Raw genomic sequence first — 27,914 nt, forward strand, 5'->3', positions numbered from 1 at the left:
GATTTTGCATTTAAATTAGCTGGTTTGGGTTACAATATTGTAGTAGTTACTTCAGTTTAATTCTGTTATGCTGACATTTTTAGCATTATTTTAATTGTACTACCATAAAATAATTTTTCAGTCATATAAAAAAGATTAAGATTGGTAATAAAGATTACACATATTACTAATTATATTGCTATGAGCTTTAAGTTGTAAAATAACATTTCATTAAAATGCCAGTGGTAATTTTTTAGGGTAGCTATTTAGATTATTCTACAGTTTTAAATTAATCCTTCTTAATCCACATACATCTACAAAATATACATTATAAATAACATTTTCAGATTCACAAATCTGATTGATTTTCACACAATGCAAATGAATGCTAAAGAACACTGTATATTTTTCTAAGAAAAGTATGTTGAATCAGAATATACAACTTTCATTAACTAATTTTTCACCATTCATTGATGCTAAAAGCATCATTAGAGTACTTATTTCAGTTTGTGTTACATCAAGTGTCCATGGGAAGTCATAGCTGTGACCCTAGGGCTCTAGAAATTTACAATATACTTGGGCAATATTAATATCAACTACAGCAAAAATGACAATAATGATAAATGTAGAAATATGCAACAAGTATCAAGCACTCTGCTAAGCCTTTTATACATATTATTTCATTTACTTTTTGTTACAGTCTTAGGATATAGATATCAATAATATCTACATTATAATTGAAGACACTAGGACTTAGAAAGGTTAAATGGCGTGGCTGTCATCATCCCACTGGCAAGGGGGAGTCGGAATACAGGGCCTGGCTCCCTAAGCACTACAGGATATTGGTTCCTGATTGAAATTACTGGAACACAAAGCAAAAAGCTCAGTAATGTAAAGTCAGTAAGCCTGACTCTTTTGTGACCCCATGGACTGTAGCCTCCCGGGTTCCTCAGTCCATGGGATTTCCCAGGCAAAAATACTGAAGTAGGTTGCCATTTTCTTCTTCAGGGGATCTTCCAGGCCCAAAGTTGAACCCATGCCTCCCACTTGGCAGGTGGATTCTTTACCACTGAGCCACCTGGGAGGTAAACCATAATCAGAGTTTCAAAGCCTTCACCTGTAAGGCCAGAGCAGTTGCAGATTGTGAATTGGTTCTTTAGATTATCAAAGAGATTAAGACCACTAAGATGTAAGGAAGTTTTGCTATTAAAAATAATAAGTAAAACACATTTCTTGAACTCTGAATTACTCAAATAATAATAATTATTATTATTGTTTTCATAATCTCTGAATTATGTCTCAACAGTATCTCTCTGGAATGCTGTTACTGCAAACTAAAAATAATGATCAGCTTAAGTTCAAGACTGTCTATGTGCAGAAATCGTTTTATTTCATTTAAAAGGATTTATTTACTTTATTCTCCCTATTTTCCAAAACATTATAAATAACTATGAGCTGTAAATGTAGTGTGGAGTAGGGAAAGGCAACCCACTCCAGTAGTCTTGTCTGGAAAATTCTATGGCCAGGGGAGCCTGGTGGACTACAGTCCATGGGGTCACAAAGAGTTGGACATGACTGAGCAACTGAGCACACACACATGTAAATGTGGTGAAAGGTATTTACACAATTAGATGTAGGCTGAAGATTAATATTGCAGCTGAGTACCAGATTTACCCATGAGCATCCTGACAACAAAGGAAAAGGGAAAATTATTAAAACATATTAGGTGGAACCTTCTGGAATCACAGATACTTGACCATTTTGATCTACAAAATGTCTGTTCCATATTGTTATTCAGTCACTCAGTTGTTTCCAACTCTTTGCAATCCCATGGGCTGCAGCACACCAGGCTTCCCTGTCCTTCACCATCTCCCAGAGCTTGATCAAACTCATGTCCATTGAGTTGGTGATGCCATCCAACCATCTTATCCTCTGTCATCCCCTTCTCCTCCTGCCTTCAATCTTTCAGGCATCAGGACCTCTTCCAAGGAGTCAGTTCTTTGCCTCAGGTGGCCAAAGTATTGGAGTTTCAGTTTTAGCACTAGTCCCTGTAATGATATTCAGGATTGATTTCCTTTAGGATTGACTGGTTTGATCTCCTTGCAGTCCAAGGGACTCTCAAGAGTCTTCTCCAACACCACAGTTCAAAAGCATCAATTCTTCAGCACTCAGCCTTTTTTATTGTCCAGCTCTCACATCCATACATGACTACTGGAAAAACCATAGCTTTGATTACACAGACTTTTGTAGGCAAAGTAATGTCTCTGCTTTTTAATATGTTGTCTAGCTTTGTCATAGCTTTTCTACCAAGGAACAAGCATCTTAATTTCATGGCTGCAGTCACCACCTGCAGTGATTTTGGAGCCCAAGAAAATAAAGTCTGACACTGTTTCCATCGTTTCCCCATCTATTTGCCATGAAGTGATGGGACTAGATGCCACGATTTTTGTTTTCTGAGTGTTGAGTTTTAAGCCAACTTTTTCACTCTCATCTTTCACTTTCATCAAGAGGCTCCTTAGTTCCTCTTGCTTTCTGCCATAAAGGTGGTATAATTTGCATATCTGAGGTTATTGATATTTCTCCCATCATTCTTGATTCTAGCTTGTGCTTCATCCAGCTGGGAATTTCACATGATGTACTCTTCATATAAGTTAAATAAGCAGGGTGACAATATACAGCCTTGACATACTCCTTTCCCAATTTTGAACCAGTCCGTTGTTTCATGTCTGGTTCTAACTGTGGCTTCTTGACCTGTGTACAGGTTTCTGAGGAGGCAGGTAAGGTGGTGTGGTATTCCTATCTCTTAAAGAATTTTCCACAGTTATAATTCAACCTAATGTATATTTCTTAAAAGTAATTAAATCATGCCAGCTCTTAGGGAAGACATATATTTTTCAGAAAAATATCCAAGAATTTATAAACTAGATTTTTTCATAAAAGACATAATTGATAAAATTCTAGTAGCAGATTTGTAATATGTGCAGTGAAATTCTTTACATGCTCAGATTTAAATATATATATATATTTATTTATTATCTAAAAAAGAGTCATGCAGGAACAATCTGAAACTTGACTATGGGAGGTTTATTGGGGGCTGCTCTCAAAACCAGTTCGACAACAGAATGAGGGAAGCAGGATCAGATGGAAGCAAGTGTAATTCAGTCATGAAGGGGATAATGTTGGCCAAGCACCATAACTTCCACCACATTTATTCTTGATCAAAAGCCCAAAGCATAATATGAATCATCTCAAGTGAAAGCCCAAACATAAAACTTTATACTAATGTGACTTGACCCTTAGATACCAGAGATCACACTTAGAGCAGGTGGAACAATGTTTTCCAAACCAATTTATACAGCAGACTCCATATTTAAGCACACTAACCTAGATGATCAGCTGGTTAGATCATAAACCCAATATCAGTTTTCTCAAGCTAGGCTTTTGATAGAAATTATGTTTTTTTCAGAAGTTCCATTATTTGGAGTTACAAAAATGAAACAGCTTAAAACATCCAATTATTTTTTTAATGTGTTTCAAATGTAGTTAAGCTCTCATAATCTAATAGAGAGATGTGGATCTTTTTAAAAACTAGAAATGCATGTGTTGATATGCTATAAAAATGTTTACATTCATTAATAAGATAACCGAGGGAATGTACTTAATGGGTCAATTGAAGAATTTTTTTTAATTAGAAATACACAAATTCCTACAAGTACAAGAGGCTAAAGAAGTTGGTCAAGAAGAGGAAAAAAGCATTATTCTGGTTGTAGAAAATATAATCACTGGAGAATCACAAATGCAAAATATATGTGTTTATGTTTTTTTAATTTCTATTCCTATTTTTAGACTAGAATAGATGCAGGAAAATTCTGATTATTGAGAGAATGATGGAAATCCATGAGCAAGCCGGCCAACACTACAGACAAAAAGTCAGATATTCTCTGACACAGCAGAAGATGATTAAGAATATCTGATATCTGAGGTTTATTTTAAATTCCAGAGTTTAGATCAATCTTGGATGATTTCACCTATATAAATCAGTAAATATTGTTAGAAATTAAAACTAACAAAGTGTTATGTGGCCCTATTTGTGTTTGTATTTAAAATCTCCTGGTAGGTAGTAGAGCTGTGGAGTAATACAGGCCAGGCAAGCAGTTCTGGCTAGAAGAGCTCTCTATGTTCACATGTGGAGGCATTCTTATTCTCACGTGAAGTGAAGTGAAGCCGCTCAGTCGTGTCCGACTCTTTGTGACCCCATGGATTGTAGCCTACAAGGCTCCTCTGTCCATGGAATTTTCCAGGCAAGAGTACTGGAGTGGGTTGCCACATGAATTATCCCAATTTACATTTCATTGTTCCACACTATAGCCTTTTGACTTAGTCCTCAGATGAGTTTCAGATCCTATCTAGTGGATAGCAACAGGAAGGGTATTTTGTGGGAGGAAATTTTAGAAACAATTCGATGGGTGGCTGTACAAAAAAACAAAAACTGCAAAGGACTTCATCAACCCTGTGATTCTCTGTCTATGATATTGTCTACTGTTATCATATATTCTTAAGTATTGGTACAGATCATATAAAAACTTTTAAACATAATTCATATTTATGCAAATATATATAAGATAGCCTCTTTAAAAAGTTATCTTTTTACAGAGAAATCATAAGATAATTATAAAAGCCATCAGCTAATTCTTTCAACATTCACTCAGCAGTGAGAATGTGCTCTTTGTTAAAGCTAGTCCCAAGGGAAAATCATTCCTTTCCAGAAAGCAGGTCTGTGACCCATGTGTCACCATCCCTGGAGACCGCTTATCTTAACTGAGGGCACAGAACCTGGGAGGAGATGAAACACCTTCTGGGTACTGGCCTTTTGAAATTCAAAACTAAAAAGTGGTGGCAAACATCACACAAGCAATTGTCTCAGTAACATTTTATCATCATTAATTTGACTCGCAAAAAAAAAAAAACAGTCAGGCATGACTACTTGCAAAAACAGAAACAGAAACATACTCAGCAAGAAATACATTTATTTTATACATATTTACTATTTGGTCATAGTAAACAAAAACACATGTACTACCACCACACAAGCATGTATGCTGCTGCTGCTGCTGCTGCATCGCTTCAGTTGTGTCCAACTCTGTGCGATCCCATAGACGGCAGCCCACCAGGCTCCCCCATCCCTGGGATTCTCCAGACAAGAACACTGGAGTGGGTTGCCATTTCCTTCTCCAGTGCAGGAAAGTGAAAAGTGAAAGTGAAGTCGCTCAGTCATGTCTGACTATTCGTGACCCCATGGACTGCAGCCCACCAGGCTCCCCTGCCCATGGGATTTTCCAGGCAAGAGTACTGGAGTGGGGAGCCATCGCCTTCTCCGACAAGCATGTATATACACATAAAAAAGCAAGACAGACAATCTCATTCACTACAACATGACAGTACTTATTTAATTTTGCTAATTTTGTACTAAGGTTGAATTTAATAAATGAAGTAAAAGCTTGGATTTCATGAGTAATAGGTAACTATTAATTATGTTCCCAGTAGCAGAGGTATATAAGAAGAAATCTATTTTGGGGAGCTTATGAATCTACTACCTCCTAGATACCTACTCATAAAAGCCACATGACATTGTTAATATTCTGTAGCAAAGATTAATAACTCATTTCTTCAAATCATACTTTCTTCACAGCAGTCTTTGGATATGATATACCCATAAATCTCATCTTGACTAAACCTAAAATTATACAGTCGAGCTTGTCTGATTGAGATATAACTACTGAACAAAGTAGGCTGGGTTCATCAAAAGTTTTACTTAGATTTCTAAATAGCTGTCAGCATATTTCAGCTGAACATTATATAATCCAAAGCTATTTAATGGATAATAATATAAAATGTGATTGTAACATATTCTTTCACTCCCAATCATTTGAATTTGGGTAATTCCAATGGTGTGTCTTTAGAAGAGGCCCACACTTAAGAGACTTTAAAGAAGCATGAATATTATTAAGCAGAGTGTTCCTAATTCAATAGTATTCTAGCAGGAAAAATGCTTGCACTCCACAAGCCCTCATATTTTTACTGTAAAGTGTTAGTTTCCCTAACAACTCCATCTAGCTCCACCTATACTTGCTTTGATTTACTTCGAGTCCGACACGACTGAAGTGACTTAGCAGCAGCAGCATCTCAGGAAAATTACATTTTGTATCCCAGCTGGCACTAGTGGTAAAGAATCCTTCTGCCAATGCAAGAGACATAAGAGACTCAGGTTCGACCCTTGAGTACAGAAGATCCCCTGGAGGAGGGAATGGCAACCCACTTCAGTATTCTTGCCTGGAGAATACAAATGGACAGAGAAGCCTGGCGAGTTAAGTGCATAGGGTTGCAATGAGCTGGAAACGACTGAAGCGACTTAGCAGGCACACATGCATACCTCTTTAAAAGAATTAGAACAAATGCCAGAAATGACTGAAGTTTATCTGCTTTTTAAGAATATGTGTATTTAGAAATTGAGACCAATAAGTATCAACCAAGAATCACATCAGACACTAACCACTTCCTACTGACTTCAAAATGACACAATAGCCACACACACACATTAAAGTCACGTTGCAATATCACCACTAACTGAAATAAGTTAATATGAAAAATGCAGATAACTTAAGTGATAATGTTTTAAAATATATATGACATTGCATTTACAGGCTTAGCATTCATTAATTCTACAAATATTTGAGTGCTTACTACACATCAGGTTTTACACTACTGTGATAAGCTCTGGGGATGTAATTATGAACAAAATAGGTACAACCCAGTATTCAGAGTTCACAGTCTACTAGAAGAGATAGATAATTAAAATATAATTATAACACAATATGATAAACCCTATGAAAGTAAAAGGTGTCACAAAATCAAGCAGAAAGACCTCAATAAAATGGGAATAAATCATTCAAATGATAGTTTCTGCTATTAATTTCACTAATTCATTCACTTAATAAATATGTATATGCCTATATAGAGAGCCAGTTGTGTGGGGAAAATGGTGAGCAAATTGAAACATGGTCCCACTCCTCATGAAGTTTATGAACAGGTGGAAGAGACAGACTTTAATCTATACTTTCAAGTATTACAAGTGAGGGACAAGTGAGATGCACATGCCTATGATCTTGTAGAAAAAGATCATCTGGACAGAAGTTAGGGACAATTTCCCTAAAGAAGGAATGGTATGGTTAGATCAGAGGGTGAGTAAGAAGGAAGGAGAGGCAGAGTATAGGGAAAAAAAACATTCCATGGAGATAAAGAAGCATGTGGGAAGACCCTGGTGGGAAGAAATGAGATGAGAAAAATGCACTGAAAGGAGATGACATGACTAGACCAGAGTGTGAAATAAGGCTGAGAAGATCAGCAGGGCCAATTCATGAATTCATGCAATATTTTCAGTATATAAAGATATCTTATTTTCTTTATCACAAGAATGATGGCAGTAACAGTTAAGTGGACGAATTTTAGAGGGGCAAAATATGAGAATCTAGGAGAGAAAAAAAGGCTGCTTGAATTAGGGTCATGTGATAAGGGTTGTCAGTCACATGGAGACAAATAAATGGAGTCAAGAGATGTTTAGAAATGGATTAAGAAATGACATCTGAGGTTCTGGCTTAAGTGACTGAATAGATAGTGATGCTCTTCACAGAGAAGACTGGGTTTTTTTAGGGCAACAAAGAATCATAAGTTTAGTTTTGAACACACTGAGTTTGTGATGTTTTGAAGGTACCCAAGAAGGTATGTGAAGTACACGGCTGCATACACGGGTCTGGAATTCAGAGGTAAGGTATGAGTTGTGAATAAAGTTTACAAAACATTTATGCTTAAGTGATAACCAAGATGATCTTTGGAGGATGTACAGAAGAGAAGATAAAAGACAGCCTAGTGTCAAAGATGGTGAACTCACAAGTTCTAATTACACATAGGGAAATCTATTCTGATTCTAAACTTTTATTTTTCCCCTGGGTTCCAGTAATTTCTCCCTCACATTTTGCAAAATGCTTATTTGAAGTTTGTGTGTGTTACATTGTCAGGTAAATCCTCTTTAACAAAATAGTTATTAGTTTGCCCTATTTCCAAAATTATGCATTCAATCTCTTAATGTAAATACAGAGCTATTTTCCTAGTCCAATAACACTACAATTCTAATATTCTCAGTTTCCCACCTCTTAGCTACAATTCCAAAATCCAAAAAGTTTTAGAAGTAGGAGTTTTTTTTAACTTTGGCACGAACTCATTTTGTGGTAAAATCAAACCTGAAATGAGACAACCCTATAACCCTTCTTTAGCCCTCTAACAGTAGATATTCATATGCACAGCTGAAGGTACAATAGTGTTTGATTATGGGACGCTGTTTTGGATACTGGAGGCTGTGGTGGAATATACTATCATAAATACTCAGTTGGTCCTCTGCAATTATTTTCTAAAACTTCAGTACAATATTTAACTATTTTATTTTCAGAAATTACAGCATATCATAAATTAAAATTAAGCATTTTCTCTCTTGGAGAAATAATAGATGAGGAAATGTTCTTTCCAATTCAATAAACCAACTGAATACATGAAAGATGTATTCTTCCCTTAATAGGAAAGAATTGGTCAGTTATAAAATTTTATTTTGATACTGTTAGCAATATGTGAACCGTGAACTTCCAGATGTTCAAGCTAGTTTTAGGAAAGGCAGAGGAAACAGAGATCAAATTGCCAACATTCGCTGGATCATCGAAAAATCAAGAGAGTTCCAGAAAAACATCTATTTCTGCTTTATTGACTGTGTGGATCACAACAAACTGTGGAAAATTCTTAAAGAGATGGGAATACCAGACCACCTGACCTGCCTCTTGAGAAACCTATATGCAGGTCAGGAAGCAACAGTTAGAACTGGACATGGAACAACAGACTGGTTCCAAACAGGAAAAGGAGTTCGTCAAGGCTTTATGTTGTCACCCTGCTTATTTAACTTCTACGCAGAGTACATCATGAGAAATGCTGGGCTGGAAGAAGCACAAGCTGGAATCAAGATTGCCCGGAGAAAGATCAGTAACCTCAGATATGCAGATGACACCACCCTTATGGCAGAAAGTGAAGAGGAACTAAAAAGCCTCTTGATGAAAGCAAAAGTGGAGAGTGAAAAGTTGGCTTAAAACTCAACATTCAGAAGATAAAGATCATGGCATCTGGTCCCATTGCTTCAAGGGAAATAGATGGGGAAACAGTGGAAACAGTGGCTGACTTTATTTTTTTGGACTCCAAAATCACTGCAGATGGTGATTGCAGCCATGAAATTAAAAGACACTTACTCCTTGGAAGGAAACCAACCTAGATAGCATATTGAAAAGCAGAGACATTACTTTGCCAACAAAGATCCGTCTAGTCAAGGCAGTTTTTCTAGTGGTCATGTATGGATGTGAGAGTTGGACTGTGAAGAAAGCTGAGCGCCGAAGAATTGATGCTTTTGAATTGTGGTGTTGGAGAAGACTCTTGAGAGTCCCTTGGACTGCAAGGAGATCCAACCAGTCCATTCTGAAGGAGATCATCAGTCCTGGGTGTTCTTTGGAAGGAATGATGCTAAAGCTGAAACTCCAGGACTTTGGCCACCTCATGTGAAGAGTTGACTCATTGGAAAAGACTCTGATGCTGGGTGGGATTGGGGGCAGGAGGAGAAGGGGACGACAGAGGATGAGATGGCTGGATGGCATCACTGACTCGATGAACATGAGTCTGAGTGAACTCTGGGATTTGGTGATGGACAGGGAGGCCTGGCGTGCTGCGATTCTTGGGGTCGCAAAGAGTCGGACACGACTGAGCGACTGAACTGAACTGAACTGAACTGTGACATTTAAGTTTAGTGTTTATGGCTATATTTAAGTAAGTCAGTACTCCAGTTTATATTCTTTTTAGAAGTTTATCATGCGATTAAATTTTTTTCATGTAAATGTGAAAATATACAAGTTAATTATTTAAGCTAGATTCAGTAAAATAAGTTTTAAATTCTAAAAAAAAGACACGTTTATCTAAATTCATTAAGGCCTAAACATATATTAATGAAACTATTATAAAACAAAAGACATTTTTCTTCAGAAATCAACCGTTGTATTTAGATGAAGCTTTATACTTCAGTTACTTTCAACTTAAAACAAAGCTCTCATGTAATGCTTAAATGTACTATTTTTCTTCCTCTGTATAGTGACATTTTGATATCATTTTTATTATGAAATTGTGAATGTTCTTTCAAGGATGCAGAAAATAAAGCAGAAACAAGACTGATTTCTTTAAAAGGTCGTATTTCAAATATCTTGGAAAGTCATCAATGCATTTTTTAAAAAACATTTTACATGTTCTAAAATAGAGCCAAAATCATAAATAGGAATATCTGGAACAAAAATCCAAACTTTCCTATAATACTTGTTATCTCTTGTATCATTCTGCTACAAATGCATTATATTTTTTTTATTTTTTAGTATATGTTAATGGTACAATTTGGGATAACATCAATATATTGCCAACTTATGCAGACCTTACAAAAGAAATTCATAGGCCACTTAGTTTTTAAGATTAATTTACAATAAATAAACATGTATTTTTGTAAGAATAAAAGGACCATAAATGCTTATTTCTAAAAAGAAATTCTAAATAATTCAGACTGGTTTATATTGTCTTAGGCTTGAAAACTTTTTATATCCCTTATCTACTTTATGAGTTGATATATGGTCATCAATTAATAAAGTCATTTTTATCATAATAAAATGTCAACATTAGAACTGCAGTATTCCAGCCTAACCATTTTCTAAAGAATATGATTGGGGCATTTTAGGTTGTTAAATATTAAAATAATCTAATTGAAAATGAGACTTTAAAATTATTCATTATGATTGACAAATGGCAGAAAATAGCTCTGTTTCATAAGTTCATTTCATCATTCAACTTTTGTAGATACTACTAGTATTTCTGGAGGGGAAAAAAAAGTAAAATTTATCTTGTCTTTGTTTTACATAACTAGTACATAGAATTATTTTTGGCTCTCTGGTCTAAAGGCACCTGTTACTACATTATTTACATAAAACAAATTCCCCAAGTAAATGTGTTCTCATGTATGAAAGACCTTCAAACAAAGTTGTAATTTTACTTTCTCTTTATCACTGAAGAACGGTTCTTGTTTAGAATCAAAAAAATATAATTCCAACTTAAATTGTTTATGTTATAGTAAGTATATAGCCACGAAATACTAATTTGTTGAGAAGACTGATCACAGGACCTCATGGACTAGTTGAAAGCCCCAGAATGCAAAATAATAGTAGCCACAGTCACAAGTTGAATCAAACCAATAATTTGATTAAACACCTTTATCTTGATGAAAGTGAAAGAGTAGAGTGAAAAAGTTGGCTTAAAACTCAACACTGAGAAAACTAAGATCATGGCATCTGGTCCCATCACTTCATGGCACATAGATGGGGAAACAATGGAAACAGTGAGAAACTGTATTTTCTTGGGCTCCAAAACCACTGCAGATGGTGACTGTAGCCATCAAATTAAAAGACGCTTGCTCCTTGGAAGAAAAGCTATGACAAACCTAGACAGCATATTAAAAAGCAGAGACATTACTGTGCCTACAAAGGTCCCTCTAGCTATAGTTTTTCCAGTAGTAATGTACATATGTGAGAGTTGTACTATAAAGAAAGCTAAGCAGGGAAGAATTGATGCTTTCAAAATGTGGTGCTGGAGAAGACTCTTGAGAGTTCTTTGGACTGCAAGAAGATCCAACCAGTCCATCCTAAAGGAGATCAGTCCTGAATATTCATTGGAAGGACTGATGCTGAAGCTGAAATTCCAATACTTTGGCCACCTGATGCAAAGAACTGACTCACTGGAAAAGACCCTAATGCTGAGAAAGATTGAAGGTGGGAGGAGAAAGGGACGACAGAGGATAAGATGGTTGGATGGCATCACAGACTCAATGGACAAAAGTTTGAGTAATCTCTGGGAGTTGGTGATGGACAGGGAAGCCTGGCATGCTGCAGTCCTTGGGGTTACAAAGAGTTGGACACAACTGAGCAACTGAACTGATCCTCATTTTATGGATAAAGAAACTGAAGCTCAAACAGGTTATCAGACTCACTCACAATCACAAGGCAGAAAAGTGAATTTGATTTCACATCTTTTGATTACAAGGAGAGTATTTTCTCAATTACATGTTTTTTTATTATCAGCATACAAAGATAGTAAAACTCCACCCCCAGCATTAGAAAAAATGTTTCCCACATTTGTATATGAATCAGTTGATTCTACTCTCTAATGAAAGAACTGTTGGAGTTGCTTCCCCACTATTAGTTGACTTAGCTTGATTCACTTTTCAGTTCAGTTCAGTCACTCAATCGTGTCCGACTCTTTGCGACCTCATGAATTGCAACACGCCAGGCCTCCCTGTCCATCACCAACTCCCAGAGTTCACTCAGACTCACGTCCATTGAGTCAATGATGCCATCCAGCCATCTCGTCCTCTGTCGTCCCCTTCTCCTCCTGCCCCCAATCCCACCCAGCATCAGAGTCTTTTCCAATGAGTCAACTCTTCGCATGAGGTGGCCAAAGTCCTGGAGTTTCAGCTTCAGCATCATTCCTTCCAAAGAACACCCAGGACTGATCTCCTTTAGAATGGACTGGTTGGATCTCCTTGCAGTCCAAGGGACTCTCAAGAGTCTTCTCCAACACCACAGTTCAAAAGCATCAATTCTTCGGTACTCAGCTTTCTTCACAGTCTAACTCACATCCATACATCACCACTAGAAAAACCATAGCCTTGACTAGACGGATCTTTGTTGGCAAAGTAATGTCTCTACTTTTCAATATGCTGTCTAGGTTGGTCATAACTTTCCTTCCAAGGAGTAAGCGTCTTTTAATTTCATGGCTGCAATCACCATCTGCAGTGATTTTGGAGCCCCCAAAAATAAAGTCTCTCACTGTTTTCACTGTTTCCCCATCTATTTCCCATGAAGTGATGGGACCAGATGCCATGATCTTCATCTTCTGAATGTTGAGCTTTAAGCCAACTTTTTCACTCTCCTCTTTCTCTTACATCAAGAGGCTTTTTAGTTCCTCCTCACTTTCTGCCATAAGGGTGGAGTCATCTGCATATCTGAGGTTACTGATCTTTCTCCGGGCAATCTTGATTCCAGCTTGTGCTTCTTCCAGCCCAGCATTTCTCATGATGTACTCTGCATAGAAGTTAAATAAGCAGGGTGACAATATACAGCCTTGACGAACTCCTTTTCCTGTTTGAAACCAGTCTGTTGTTCCATGTCCAGTTCTAACTGTTGCTTCCTGACCTGCATATAGGTTTCTCAAGAGGCAGGTCAGGTGGTCTGGTATTCCCATCTCTTTAAGAATTTTCCACAGTTTATTGTGATCCACACAAAGGCTTTGGCATAGTCAATAAAGCAGAAATATATGTTTATCTGGAACTCTCTTGATTTTTCGATGATCCAGCGGATGTTGGCAATTTGATCTTTTGTTCCTCTGCCTTTTTAAAAACCAGATTGAACATCTGGAAATTCATGGTTCATGTATTGCTGAAGCCTGGCTTAGAGAATTTTGAGCATTACTTTGCTAGTGTGTAAGATGAGTGCAATTGTGCAGTAGTGAGCATTTTTTGGCATTGCCTTTCTTTGGGATTAGAATGAAAACTGACCTTTTCCAGTCCGATGGCCACTGCTGAGTTTTCCAAACTTGCTGGCATATTGAGTGCAGCATTTTCACAACATCATCTTTCAGGATTTGAAATAGCTCAACTGGAATTCCATTACCTCCACTAGCTTTGTTCATAGTGATGCTTTCTAAGGCCCACTTGACCTTGTACTGTAAGATGTCTGGCTCTAGGTGAGTGATCATTATGGTTATCTAGGTCATTAAGAGCTCTTCTGTATAGTTCTTCTGTGTATTCTTTCCACCTCTTCTTAATATCTTCTGCTGTTAGGTCCATACCATTTCTGTCCTTTATTGTGCCCATCTTTGCATGAAATGTTCCCTTAGTATCTCTAATTTTCTTGAAGATATCTCTAGTCCTTCCTATTCTATTGTTTTCCTCTATTTCTTTGCACTGATCGCCGAGGAAAGCTTTCTTATCTCTCCTTGCTATTTTTTGGAACTCTGCATTCAAATGGGTATATCTTTCCTTTTCTCCTTTGCTTTTCACTTCTCTTCTTTACACAGCTATTTGTAAGGCCTCCTCAGACATCCATTTTGCTTTTTGCATTTCTTTTTCTTGCAGATGGTCTTGATCCCTGTCTCCTGTACAATGTCACGAACCTCCGTCCATAGTTCCTCAGGCACTCTGTCTATCAGATCTAGTCCCTTAAATCTATTTACCCTTATGGCAGAAAGTGAAGAACTAAAGAACCTCTTGATGAAAATGAAATAGGAGAGTGAAAAAGTTCACTTAAACCTCAACATTCAGAAAACTAAGATCACGGCATCCAATCCCATCACTTCATGGCAAATAGTTGGGAAAACAGTGGAAACAGTGGCTGACTATTTTTTTGAGCTCCAAAATGGTGATTGCAGCCATGAAATTAAAAGACTCTTACTCCTTGGAAGGAAAGTTATGACCAACCTAGACAGAATATTAAAAAGCAGAGACATTTCTTTGCCAACAAAGGTCTGTCTAGTCAAGGCTATGGTTTTTCCAGTAGTCATGTATGGATGTGAGAGTTGGACTATAAAGAAAGCTGAGCGCTGAAGAACTGATGCTTTTGAACCGTGGTGTTGGAGAAGACTCTTGACAGTCCCTTGGACTGCAAGGAGATCCAACCAATCCATCCTAAAGGAAATTAGTCCTGGGTGTTCACTGGAAGGACTGATGTTGAAGCTGAAGCTGCAATATTTTGGCCACCTAATGTGAAGAGCTGACTCATTTGAAAAGACCCTGATGTTGGGAAAGATTGAAGGCAGGAGGAGAAGGGGACGACAGAGGACGAGACGGTTAGATGGCATCACCGATATGAGTTTGAGTGCATCCCGGGAGTTGGTGATGAACAGCGAGGCCTGGCCTGCTGCGGTTCATGGGATCACAAAGAGTGGGACATGACTGAGCAACTGAACTGAAATAAACTGATCAGAGGGCAGCAGGTTGAAAACCACAATCACAGGAAACTAACCAATCTAATCACATGGACCACAACCTTGTCTAACTCAATGAAACTATAAGCCATGCTGTGTAGGGCCACCCAAGACGGACGGGTCATGGTGGAGAGTTCTGACAAAATATGGCCCACTGGAGAAGGGAATGGCAAACCACTTCAGTATTCTTGCCCTGAGAACCCCATGAACAGTATGAAAAGGCAAAAAGATAGGACGCTGAAAGATGAACTTCCCAGGTCGGTAGGTGCCCAATATGCTGCTGGCGATCAGTGGAGAAATAACTCCAGAAAGAATGAAGAGATGGAGCCAAGGCAAAAACAATACCCACTTATGGATGTGACTGGTGATGGAAGCAAGGTCCAATGCTGTAAAGAGCAATATTGCATACGAACCTGGAATGTTAGTTCCATGAATCAAGGCAAATTGGAAGTGGTCAAACAGGAGATGGCAAGAGTGAACATCGACATTTTAGGAATCAGTGAACTAAAATGGACTTCAATGGGTGAATTTAACTCAGATGACCATTATATCTACTACTGTAGGCAAGAATCCCTTAGAAGAAATAGAGTTGCCCTCAGAGTCAACAAAAGAGTTCGAAATGCAGTACTTGGATGCAATCTCAAAAACGACAAAATGATCTCTCTTCATTTCCAAGGCAAATCATTCAATATCAAGTTAATCCAAGTCTATGCCCCAACCAATAATGCTGAAGAAGCTGAAGTTGAAGGATTCTATGAAGACCTACAAGACCTTTTAGGACTAACACCCAAAAAAGATGTCCTTTTCATTACAGGGGACTGGAATGCAAAAGTAGGAAGTCAAGAAACACCTGGAGTAACAGGCAAATTTGGCCTTGGAGTACAGAATGAAGCAGGGCAAAAGCTAATAGAGTTTTGCCAAGAAAATGCACTGGTCATAGCAAACACCCTCTTCCAACAACACAAGAGAAGACTCCACACATGGACATCACCAGATGGACAACACCAAAATCAGATTGATTATATTCTTTGTAGCCAAAGATGGAGAAACTCTATACAGTCAGCATAAACAAGACTGGGAGCTGACTGTGGCTCAGATCATGAACTCCCCAAATCTAATATGTTTAATTAACCTATCAATGTCATTAAAATGCTCCAATAGCAGAAGTTATAAAAGCAAAATGTTGCTTTCCTACCCCCTTCCTCCCTTCCTTTCTTTATTCCTCAATGTGATCTGAATATAGTATGTGTGCATGATAAGTCGCTTTAGTATAGGTGAGAACAGATGAAAATAGAAAACTGGGCAGAAGTCACTTCATAAAAATGAACAAACACCACCCTGAGCTTTGTACTGACAGCCCCGGTGTGCCATACTGGACTTTTAGCAGGCTAGTAAGATGATCAATTAGTATTTCATAAAAATCCCTTAGGCAAAAATACGGAGACTGGATTATTGAAAGATGAGGACACAGGAGAACAATTGGGAGTTTTTAGTAATATTCCAGGAGAGGAGACTAGAGGGCCCAAGTTATGGCAATAGAATTTGATATTTTAAAGGTAGGTCAAATACTATCCATAATACAGAGGATAAATTTTGAAAAATATGTACAGGATTTCTTATTGATTTATACATGTGGTGAAGGAGAAGGAAGATTCACCTTGATGCTTCACCTATAATGCTTCCATCTGAAATGAGAAATTGTGGAGAAGATGGCACTTAATCTAAATAAAGAATAAAAATGGAGGTAAACAATTAGAAGGAAAGATGATAACTTCAGTGTTAGACATAATGAAATCAGAGTGACTGTAAAGTGTCCAAGAGGAAGGCCTAGTTAATAGCTAGATGTGTGTGCTTACAGAAACAGACTTGGTGGCCATCTCAGAATAAATCGCTGAATCAGGGTTTTACTTAAAATCACACCAAACAAAGAGTTAGAGTTAAAAAGACAGAAGCCAGGTAAAGGACCCTGAGGAATGTGTAATGGGCAAGGAAGACTAGAGAAATCTCAAGAAAGTATAATGAAAATTAGGGTAGAATGATATAACAAAGCCAAAGTAGGATAGAATTTCAAGGAAAATAAGTGGTTAACAGAGTCAAATGCTACAGGGATGAGCGAACAGAAAGAGCAAGAGACATTGCTATTTTACCACTGATCTTATTTAATAGAGGCATGTGAGATAGCACCTAAGTCCAGAACATTCACAAAACATTTCCATGAGAAAAAGTGGATCTTTTTTAGGAGTGCTGAAGAGAAGCACGTGAATGTATTTCAAACAATAACAAGATATTTCAAATTCTCAAAAAAAATGTATTAGGGTGTTCAACCAATGTAAACCGGACTTCAAAAAATTTTGCTTACAGTAGACAATAACCTCATTATGTTCTCCCATAAAATCCCACACGATAATGTGAAAATCAATCATTATTTCCATCCAGGTTTTTGTCTTGCCCAAACCTGGCAGCTAATTTCCAAGTAAATTTCCTAAAGGAACATAAGATAGATAAAAGGGGGCTTGCTTTTAAAAAGCAGCTCAGATAATGTTAATCAGATTCTCTTGCCTCTCATCAAAGGTTTGTTTGGTGTTTTGTTTTTTTCTGTCTCTCATAAATTCTTAGAAGGGCTACTATTAGTGGCAAGGTCAACTTTGCCTTACCACAAGTCACTAATGACTGAATTGGTAACTTGATACCTGAGAAGTCTTTTGCTGTCATACATCTATCACCAACTCTTCAGAGGAGTAAGAGAATATGATGCCTTACTAGGACTTGGCCAAGTTAGGGGAGAGTTTCAATCTTATTGAATTCTATATTGCATAGGGGAAATGTGATTGTTTTGTAGCCTATAAATATATTGCCAGGCTGTGCAAGCAGTAAGACATCTCACTCTAGAAAGTCAAATGCTGCAATGTGTCACTTTCAAACTTCTCTCACTGGTCCCAGGAAAATATGTACAGATTTCAAATAAAGTTATTTAAAGTAGATTCTGGTATACAGACACCCACGTACTCCAAAGTTAAATTTTCCAGTTAGACTGTCTCCAGTCAATCTGACCACTTCAAAATGACAGGCAAGCCAGTCAAATAAGCAGTCATAGTGGGCCAAAAATCTGTCAAAATGGTTTGCTTAACTGGTGATTACTTTTTGACTGACTTGAGCAGTCAAGTTAATCAAAACAGTCAAACCAGCTTTCCCCTGTGAACACGGTCTTAGCTCGTCCTGTGTTAGTAGGTGTGCCCTGTGTGTATATTTGAAGAGTTTTATTAAGCTACATTGTTTAAGAGAAACAAGTCAAAAAAGTTGTGAGTAACCAGTTTGACAATTAGGGCTCTCCTCAGAGTTGGACCCCAACATCAGCACTGGGGAAGCAGGCTCACGGGGCCTGCTGAGGGCTCCAGAGGGCGGCAAGGGCAGGGGCAGACAAAGGAAAGCACCATGGGAGCAGGAAGAAGCCATACGCCCAGCTCCTGACACTTCTTGATTAGAGGACTGAGGTGTATTCTGACAGGGGAATGGGCTGGTTGTGCCTTTTGAAATTAAATAAAAACACTTAGAAAGAATCCAAGGCAGGGTTTGGTGACATAGGTATCACTATTGACAGCAGTTTTTGATTCTTGGTGTAAGTAGTCATTTCTGTCAGATGAAAGATAGGCTTTAAGAATCTCCTAAAGAATCTGCCTACAATGCAGGAGACTCGGGTTCATTCCCTGGGCTCGGAAGATCTGGAGAAGGGAATGGCAACCCACTTCAGTATTCTTTCCTGGAGAATTCCATGGGCAGAGGAGCCTAGAGAGCTATAGTCCATGGGGTTGCAAAGGGTCAGACATGACTGAGCGACTAACATACACACACAAGAATCTCCTTAATTTAAAAATGAGGGTTATTTATTTTTTCATCTTGCACAAATGACAACCTTGAACTACAGTCTGATGTCTCCAAAGCAGTGTTAGAGGAGCTGTTAGAATTATAAGTTTTAGAATCAGCCTACCTAATTTCAAAACTGTGCTGATAAGTTGTATGCCTTAGAGGATCTACTCTTATCTGAACACTGGGCACAGTGTGTGTGCTGTGCTTAGTCACTCAGTTGTGTCCAACTCTTTGCAACCCCATGGACTGTAGCCCACCAGGCTTCTCTGTCCATGGGGATTTTCCAGGCAAGAATACTGGAGTGGGTTGCCATGTCCTCCTCCGGGGGATCTTCCCAACCCAGGGATCGAACCCAGGTCTCCTGCATTGCAGGCAGATTCTTTACCTTCTGAGTCACCAGGGAAGTTCAATTAATTTCCAGAATCATTCTGATTACTAAATGACTTAATGTGAGTAAAGCCCTTTCAATGGGGGAAGGTAAGGAGAATTTGTTGTAGAGAAGCATCTGATCAGAAGATGGTCCAGCTCAAGTTCACCATAACTGTGAAAGCATCTTATTCAAATAAAAGATTTTTATAAAGTCTAGACTTCTTTTAGTACTTTAATGGGCTTCCCAGTTAGTTCAGCTGGTAAAGAATCTATCTGCAGTTCAGGAGACCCTGGTTCGATTCCTGGGTCAGGAAGATACCTTGGAGAAGGGCTAGGCTACCCACTTCAGTATTCTTGGGCTTCCCTGGTGGCTCAGCTGGCAAAGAATCCGTCTGCAACGTGAGAGACCTGGGTTCAATCCCTTGGTTGGGAAGATCCCCTGGAGGAGGACATAGCAACCTACTCCAGTATTCTTATCTAGAGAATCCCCATGGATAGAAGAGCCTGGAGACCTATAGTCCATGGGGTCGTAAAGAGTCAGACATGACTGAGTGACTAAGTACACAGCAGACTTCTTCTATTCTAGGGCTTTACTTTTTTAAAAGTCATTTCCCAATTAATAGTTTTATCATTTAAAATAATTATAATTTCTAATAACAATGTTAATAAGTATATGGCTAAAGTCTCTAGGTCTGCATTCTATGTGGGCATTGAGCTGGGTGATTTACCTTTACTTTCTCACTTAATAATCCTGAAACACAATGTGGTATATCAGGTTTACACATGAAGAAATTGAATTTCAGTCAAATTACATGACCTCTCTGAGATCACACAGCTAGTTATGACAAAGCTGGCTTTCAAACCTAGTCATTTTGCTTTAAAACCTATGCTCATTCTAATAGACCATGTTTCTAAGAACCTACAGTATAATAAATATCTCATTAGTAATTATATATTTCTGGTTCTTCCAGAAAAGAAGAGTAGCTGATACTGTGGGATTGGGACTTCCTAGAGAGAAACATTTGTCTCTTGAACCTCTGAAGTAAACCAGAAATCAAACCAGTCAATCCTGAATGAAGTCAACCCTGAATGTTCATTGGAAGTACTGATACTGAAGCCAAAGCTCCAGTACTTTGGCCACCTGATGTGAAGAGCTGACTCATTGGAAAAGACACTGATCTTGGGTAAGATTGAAGGCAAAAGGAGAAGAGGGCAGCAGAAGATGAGATGGTTAGACAGCATCACTGACTAAGTGGACATGAATTTGAGTAAACTCTGGGAAATGGTGGAGGACAGGGAAGCCTGGTATGCTACAGTCCATGAGGTTGCGAAGAGTTGGACACAACTTAGCGCTGAACAACAATAGAGGAATCAGGATGATTGAACACTGACCTGGCATGTCCAGATCCCATGTTCCTCCAACTTTTTACACTGTTACTTTGAGTTCCAAAAATTAAAAAAAAAAAAATTTAAAGCTGTCTGGAAGACAAAACCCAGATTCCAAAAGAGTTAGAGCTAGAAAGGATTTTAAAGATTAAGTAAGAAAATAAGAGGTAGAAGATCTCATTAATTGAAGATGGCTCAAGAATCAATTAATTGCCTGAAAACTAAGCAAGTCTATGCAATCAAAACTATTTCATGGCATATTCTTGGGTAATTTTTCTGTCATTGATAGAAGTAGTAACCTCAGAGAATAATGCACAAAAAATCTAAACTCTGAAGGAGCATGAATGAATGATATGTCTGGGGAAAGCCCAGCCTTTCAGCTAAAACTCAACATACAGATTGTAATCCAACATACAGGATTAACATCTCAGGAGACTTGCCCTGGGTCATTTCAACTCTCTGTGATGCCTTATTCTCTAGATGGAAATAAAAACAGTGAACTCTCTTAAATGTGCCCTATGGTCTGATTAAAGATTGAAAAGGTCTCTAAAAATCCACAGCACTCCCAGGGAAAAATGCTAAATATCATTATAGTTATTACACCAAATGCCATAATTTGGTCTCCTCAGATTCCCTTTTTATGTAGATTCCATCAAACTCTGACTTTTGACTTTTTGCCTCTCTGACCAAATCTCCAATGACAAAGCAAAGGGAAATGTTGAGGCAATTAGTGGGAAATGGAAGCAATTAATTCCCTTTTTTAGTGGAAACCTGGCCTCTGTGAACCAGTTTAACCAAAAATAATCAATGACCTTTCTCTGACCAAACTGAAGCATATCTACGTGATATTTGTCACTGGTTATCCATCTACTGCTTCAACATTAATGAGTTTCTTCACTTTGCCCCTTTATTTTATGAAATAGAGCCATCTATTCTGGTCCCTTGTTACCTCTACAACTGGTATTTTTGCAAATTTAATGCAGTCCAAGACCTCATTATCCATGTTTAAGCCTAGAAACCACTTCTTAAATAGCTGTGATTTCTGATTTCCCCCAATCCTTGTCCTTTGAACTGTTTCCCCTTCTCTGCTTTAAAGATCGGATCTTGTTCAAAATGAGTAAAGTAGAACAACAAATATAAAGTTTAAATTTAAAAGTTCCCCAGAAAACACTATAGAATTTACTTAGGGAAGATCCCCTGGAGAAGAGAATGGCTACCCACTCCAGTAGTCTTGCCTGGAGAATCCCATGGACAAAGGAGCCTGGTGGACTACAGTCCCTGGGGTTGCATCAGGGAGTCAGACATCACTGAGCAACTAACACACACAAAGCCTATATAGAATTAGATTCAGGTCGCTGCCCCATCACTTACCCACTGGTCACCTTGGGAAAGTCACCTATCCTTCAGAAGCCTCACTTTTCTCAGCAATGTAAAGAGTGGGACTTGCCTTAAGACCATGTCAAGCTCAAATAAGGTGATAAAGTCTTTAGTATATGATGAAAGCTCAGTGGATGATAACTCTAGGGAAGAGAAGAGATGATTTCATGTACAATATCTGATTTTGATACTCACTAAAACTCCTACAATGACTGAACTCAAGCAGAAGTATTATAGTTAATATTCTACTGTCTTTCTTTTATCCCTCAGAAGAGGTCTTAATGTTTGAGCTTATGCATTTACTTTATAAATTCTTTCCTTCTTCTAGCATATTATGGGATATTTTACTTGTTATTTTGTCCTTACTGTTTGTTTTGTCTTTGGACAAATATATCTTAAGTAATTGGTTAAAGGTTGTGTTATATATTTCACTGGGTATGTTCAGTGGGGCTGAATCTAAATGAATTTAGATACTACCTAGTGAAAGGTCTCCTTCTGAAACAAATAGAAATGAGAATGAACTGACAATATATTTTTGGAAAATACGGAAAAGTAGATATGACCTATGACGAAAAGCCAAGTTATGCAGAGTTGCTTTTTTCTCTACTTTGTTTTGCTCTGAGAGCTCTGTCCTAAAGCAGAGTCCTCCAAGGCTATTTTCGTAGGAGAGGATATATGAGATAGTAACCCCTGATTATGTTTTGTGCTCTATAAATCTGTCATAAATGTGAGATTACGGATCACATAGGGAGAAGCAGACAAGTCCTCCCTTTGGGTTGTGACCTAGATTTCCAATCTTAGAGCTCTCATGACCAATCTAAGTTTGATATCCCTGGAATAAATTTAGAACTACCCCTCAAGCATGGGAGATTTAAACCTTAACACCACCAGATCCCTCTTCCTTCACACTCAAGCTCAGCCTCAGCCCTTCATTCACTCTCCACGCTATGTGTTAATTCAATTTAAAACATTCAGTAAACACTCCCCCCTCCCAAACACACAGACTTATTCAAAGTCACATGGCAAGTTAGTAGCAAGCTAAAAATGCTGAACTTCTGACTTCCTATTTTACAGTGTGTTCTATCAGCTCTAAACCAAGCAACCACAAAGAAATCACTGAATCATTTGCAAATATTTGCTTGGCCCACTGTTTGGGAGCTAATTTGTGTTCAGTTTAAGTGGTTACTTCTACAGTGAAAAAGGACAGTTCATCACCTTTGATTTTCTTATGATGTTCTATCATATTTTTAGCAAAGATCTTGTCTTCTGTTCTTGCCAGAGGTACAAACAATTACTTTACAAAGTATTACCTACATACTTGTCCTTGCTGGCTTAAAATACAGGAGGACTCTATAAACAAAATCTAAAATATGACTTTGGTCTTTCGTCCCACCAATCCATGTTCCAAATGGCCAGGGATAACCTTGATTAAAACACAATCAGATCAAGTTACTCTTGTTAAAATCATATAACCCTTAAAAGCATAGCTCTTATGATCTGCCCCTACCTTAATTCTCCAGCTCTTCTTTATGTTATTCCCCACAATGATTCCAAGCTCTAATCAAAGACCCCTGAATATGCCATGCTTTTCACACGTCTGCTCTGATGGAAAGAGCAAATCATCCATCATGTGAAAAGTACCTTACATACGTGCAGGACAATCAGAAGCTTTAGAAGAGGACAAGTGATTGACAAAATGGAGCAAAACATTTGAGAGAATGACTAGAGGATCAGATGTTTCTTAGCCTAAGACTAACTAAGGAGAAGGCTAAAAGTTTATCAGACCTTAAAATCTAATGGTAAAAATTCTACTAACAAAACTTCTGTTGCAGACCTCAGTAGTTCAGTTCAAATCTATTTGAATTTACACAAGATCAAAGGTAGCAGAGAATGTCAAAATCCTAACTGTTGAGGAATTCCCTGCAAGCACTAGCTGAGAGCATTACCTGCCTATAGACAGATTTTCAAGACAAATAGGTAGTGCTGTAGATTTTTTAAGCGTATGGAAAGATGTTTGATAGAACCAGTTTTCACCAGTGGAGGTAAAAAGAGATACAGTCAAATACCTGATTGAACAGATAACCCTAGCTCAAATTCTTACTTGGAAATACATCTAAGGAAGCTAAATATCTTTCAGAAATTAGTTGTTCATGAATGTACAAACTTCTGTATTAGAAACATGTTTGCAAAAGAAAGAATAAAGAAAGGGAGGAACAGAAGGATTCGTGGCTCAGTGGAAGAAGCTAGTAAGTGAATTACAATCTGTTCCAGTACATTGGCTAAGGAGGAGTGTTTCAGGAACGACAAGAAATGATTTGGAAATAGTCTTCCATGGTAACTCTTGGGAATGAAGTAAGGAGACATGGGAATTCGAATTAAAACTCAATCTCTTTCCCAGATTCATTCCCTTCAACTGTCTTTTTTAGTTCTATTTTTGAAACCCACATGTTCTTTCAAACTTAAAGTGATAAAAAGAAAAACAGCATCCTAATAGGCTTTAAGGTCATTAAGCTCAACCTCTAGCTGTATCCTAAGAACAATAACAAAATTAGAACCTAGGACTTACTTTTTTTAACCAATCTGTTCTTAAAACTGGTCATCTAAAGAAATTCTACAATCTATCGTACTATCTCACTTTTCAGTAACACAGATCCCTCAATTTTCCTAATGTTTAGCAGATGTACTAAGTTGCTTCAGTCTTGTATGACTCTTTGCGACCCTATGGACTGTAGCCTGCCAGGCTCCTCTGTCCATGGGATTTTCCAGGCAAGAATACTGGAGCATATTGTCATATCCTCCTTCAGGGGATCTTCCCGACCCAGGGATCGAACCCACGTCTCTCATGTCTCCTGCATTGGCTGGCATGTTCTAGCTCCACCTACTATACATTCGCATACCGTTCTTATTTGCTGATAAGCAATGGGACAAGATTTAAACTATCTATCATCAGCTAAGTTCTCACAAGCAAAATGTCTGCCGATTTTGGTATATCGCCAGACACCTACACACTGATTTACAGATTCCTTAACAGGCTGGAAATTCATATCTAACCAAAATTAAGAATATTTTTGTACATTATTAATATTCATTTTTCTACAAAACTATTGTTAAAGTCTCCCTTCACAAGTTATGTTTTCAAAAACACTTGTGATTCTTACACTTCCTCATACATCTTCGGCTATCTATGCTTCACTGACTCTTCTTCCTGATCTTGGTAAATATAATCAATAAAACCTGAGCAACTATTTTGCATTATTCATTTCACTATTCACTTGTTTTGTTTTAGCCAACAGTGTAAATTTTGCAATCTGCTATTTGTAGACATGACTTCTGTGGATCTGCTATCACTCCATTGCTTAATCTAACATTTTTTACTATAAAGAATTAATCAGATTTGCCTCTGTGAAGAATCTGGCATGTTGAATGAATTTCATTTTGTACACTTATTTTTAGAAAAATAAAATTGAATTTTATTTATACATTGATTAATAAAGAATCCATTATATTTCCACATGTATGTTTACTACTTTATTAGTATCCATAGTTATTCTTTAGAATCATATTTCATTAGTTTATTTGAAACTATTGCATAAGAATATTTTATTTCTTTCAGTTTCTCCTTTTCTTATTTCTCCTTTCTAACTATTCAAACCATTGTTTTAAAAATTATTTCCACTTTCAAAATTACTACAATTTCTGAAAATGTCACTAATGCTAGGATATTCTTGTCTGGAATATTCCATGGACTGAAGAGAAATTTCCATCAGATTTAAATATCTCATATTATTTTGGTTGTCTAAAACATAATAAATCCTTGTGTCACAGTCTTTAAAATTAAGCTGATTTTGAATGAACTTTTTTCAGTTTGTCTCATTTTTGACATCATCTGCAACTTCCAGTTCAACAAAATTACACATACATTGAAATACTCTACTCCTTTGTAATGAAACAGAAATCTTTTAAGAAAAGTAATGGTAATCAAACCAAAGACATATACAACATGAAAATTATCTCTATTCCATCTGGTTTATAGCTAAAAAAAAGTTTTTATTCTCAAGCTGGAGATTACAAAGTTTGGCCTATTTAAGGTAGCTTCTACCAAAAAAGTAAAAGATTTAGTATTAATTCAAAATTTACTTCAAAGTGTAAAGCTAGACTCAGATTCACCTAAAATAGGAGTGAAGCGGAATTGTCTAAATAATCTTGATAATGAACTCCATATTCTGCTTCACTTTGTTTTGTTGACACAGCCTGAATAGGGAAGAACTGTGAAGGTTATTTTAAAGTCTCTTAACTTTAAATGAATTTCTAGTAAATAAGTTACTAAAAAGTTATTGAAAATGAATTAAAGATTATCTCAGGTTTATTTTCTTCTCAAAATGTCTATTCCCAATTAAACATTTTAAGATGTTACTAAAAGCATGAGTTATAATTCATATAAACAAATATATACAAAATATATGTGTATTTATGTGCATATATATACAAATATATATATAATCTTCCAGTCCCTACTACAACTCTGCTAATTATTACAATTAAAAACTATGACTAATAAAGTAATTGAAAACTATTATAATAAAAAGTTATTGCTTTGGGTATTTGACATCCCCTATACAAATTTTTCAGATTCAAATTTTCATAAAAAACAGAATAACTTTGATGCTTGAAAAATAGCATATGCTAAAGTACTATCTGATATTATTTCTGCTCTGAAGAGTACTCATATTTTCTTACATTTAAAAACCAATAAAATATATATTGCTAAAATGTAAACAGAAATTAACATTTACTCATAAAATAACATATAAGATGCAATAAAATGTCAAATCATGTTCCAATTTAGTAAATACTCTAGAATATTAAACTGAAAGAAGAAATTGCTTTGGTTATGAAATAAAACAGTGATTTCTACATCTTGATTAAAATAAGGCATTAATAGAGTTTTAGATATATTTTACCCAAATTACAGAAAATCACAGCTCAACTACTATAACATCCTGATACCCAGTGATCATGCAAGATAAAACTATAATTATCAGTAAGCCACAAATATCAAAGTAAAGCAGATATTGATTAGACTCCGCTTTCACAGTTTAAAGTACAGAAAATTAACTTGTCAGTTTGGTTACCTACCAGCAATGATTGGATTCTATCAGTGTTATTACCTTTACAAACAGCAACAAATTATAATCACTCTTCCCATAATATAAGCACCATGCTAAAAGAGACAACCAAAGTAAACGACACAATCATGAATAATGAATAGTTTGGGCTGGTTGGAATCCACTTAGTTGAGGAAAGAGAAAAGAGAAGTGGCTCATTAGGGCATTTCCTGAACTTTGGTTGGAATTTCAGTTAAGGAAGAAGAAATGACACAGCAGTTTCACACTGGGGACTTCCTTTCTTTATCTGAAATATGCTACCAACTTGAGAAACAGCACTCCAACAAAAGTCTCCCCAGTAATGTGGTCAGAATAAAAGCTCTCATTGATCCCATTGCCCATAATCAACATTTCTTCCCAGAATATGCACAAGCAGTAAATGGTTGTTATCAAAGTAGACTAAGATCCCATCTTTATTGCATCATATTAAGTCTCACATTTAATATTTCTTCAACAAACTGACCTGCACTGATTTCCAGTTTTTAAGAATTGCACTTTTGTTGAGAGTATTAATAGATTTTGAGTTTCTGCTTTAGGCCATCAATTTTCCCATATTTCATATAATCACATTTTCCTTACATATGATTTTGCCCTCAAATTCTAGGATAACTTTAATCTTGTACAGCA

At 37.1% G+C, this 27,914-nt stretch overlaps 1 protein-coding gene across 4 annotated transcripts in view; it reads right to left on the bottom strand.

The window, feature by feature from the left end:
- TFEC (transcription factor EC) overlaps positions 1 to 27,391 on the bottom strand; it is a 98,457-nt gene extending 71,066 nt beyond the window's left edge. For 2 of the 4 annotated variants that reach the window (XM_027539586.1, XM_027539584.1), the window contains exon 1: positions 27,291 to 27,389. The gene's annotated coding sequence lies outside the window, so the exon portion shown is untranslated. Of the gene's footprint in view, positions 1 to 27,258 lie in introns of all 4 variants that reach the window. The other 2 variants (XM_027539583.1, XM_027539585.1) reach the window with 2 other exon arrangements.
- Between the last annotated feature and the right edge of the window lie 523 nt (positions 27,392 to 27,914).

Source organism: Bos indicus x Bos taurus, chromosome 4 (assembly GCF_003369695.1).
Source record: "Bos indicus x Bos taurus breed Angus x Brahman F1 hybrid chromosome 4, Bos_hybrid_MaternalHap_v2.0, whole genome shotgun sequence".
Lineage (NCBI taxonomy): Eukaryota > Metazoa > Chordata > Mammalia > Artiodactyla > Bovidae > Bos > Bos indicus x Bos taurus.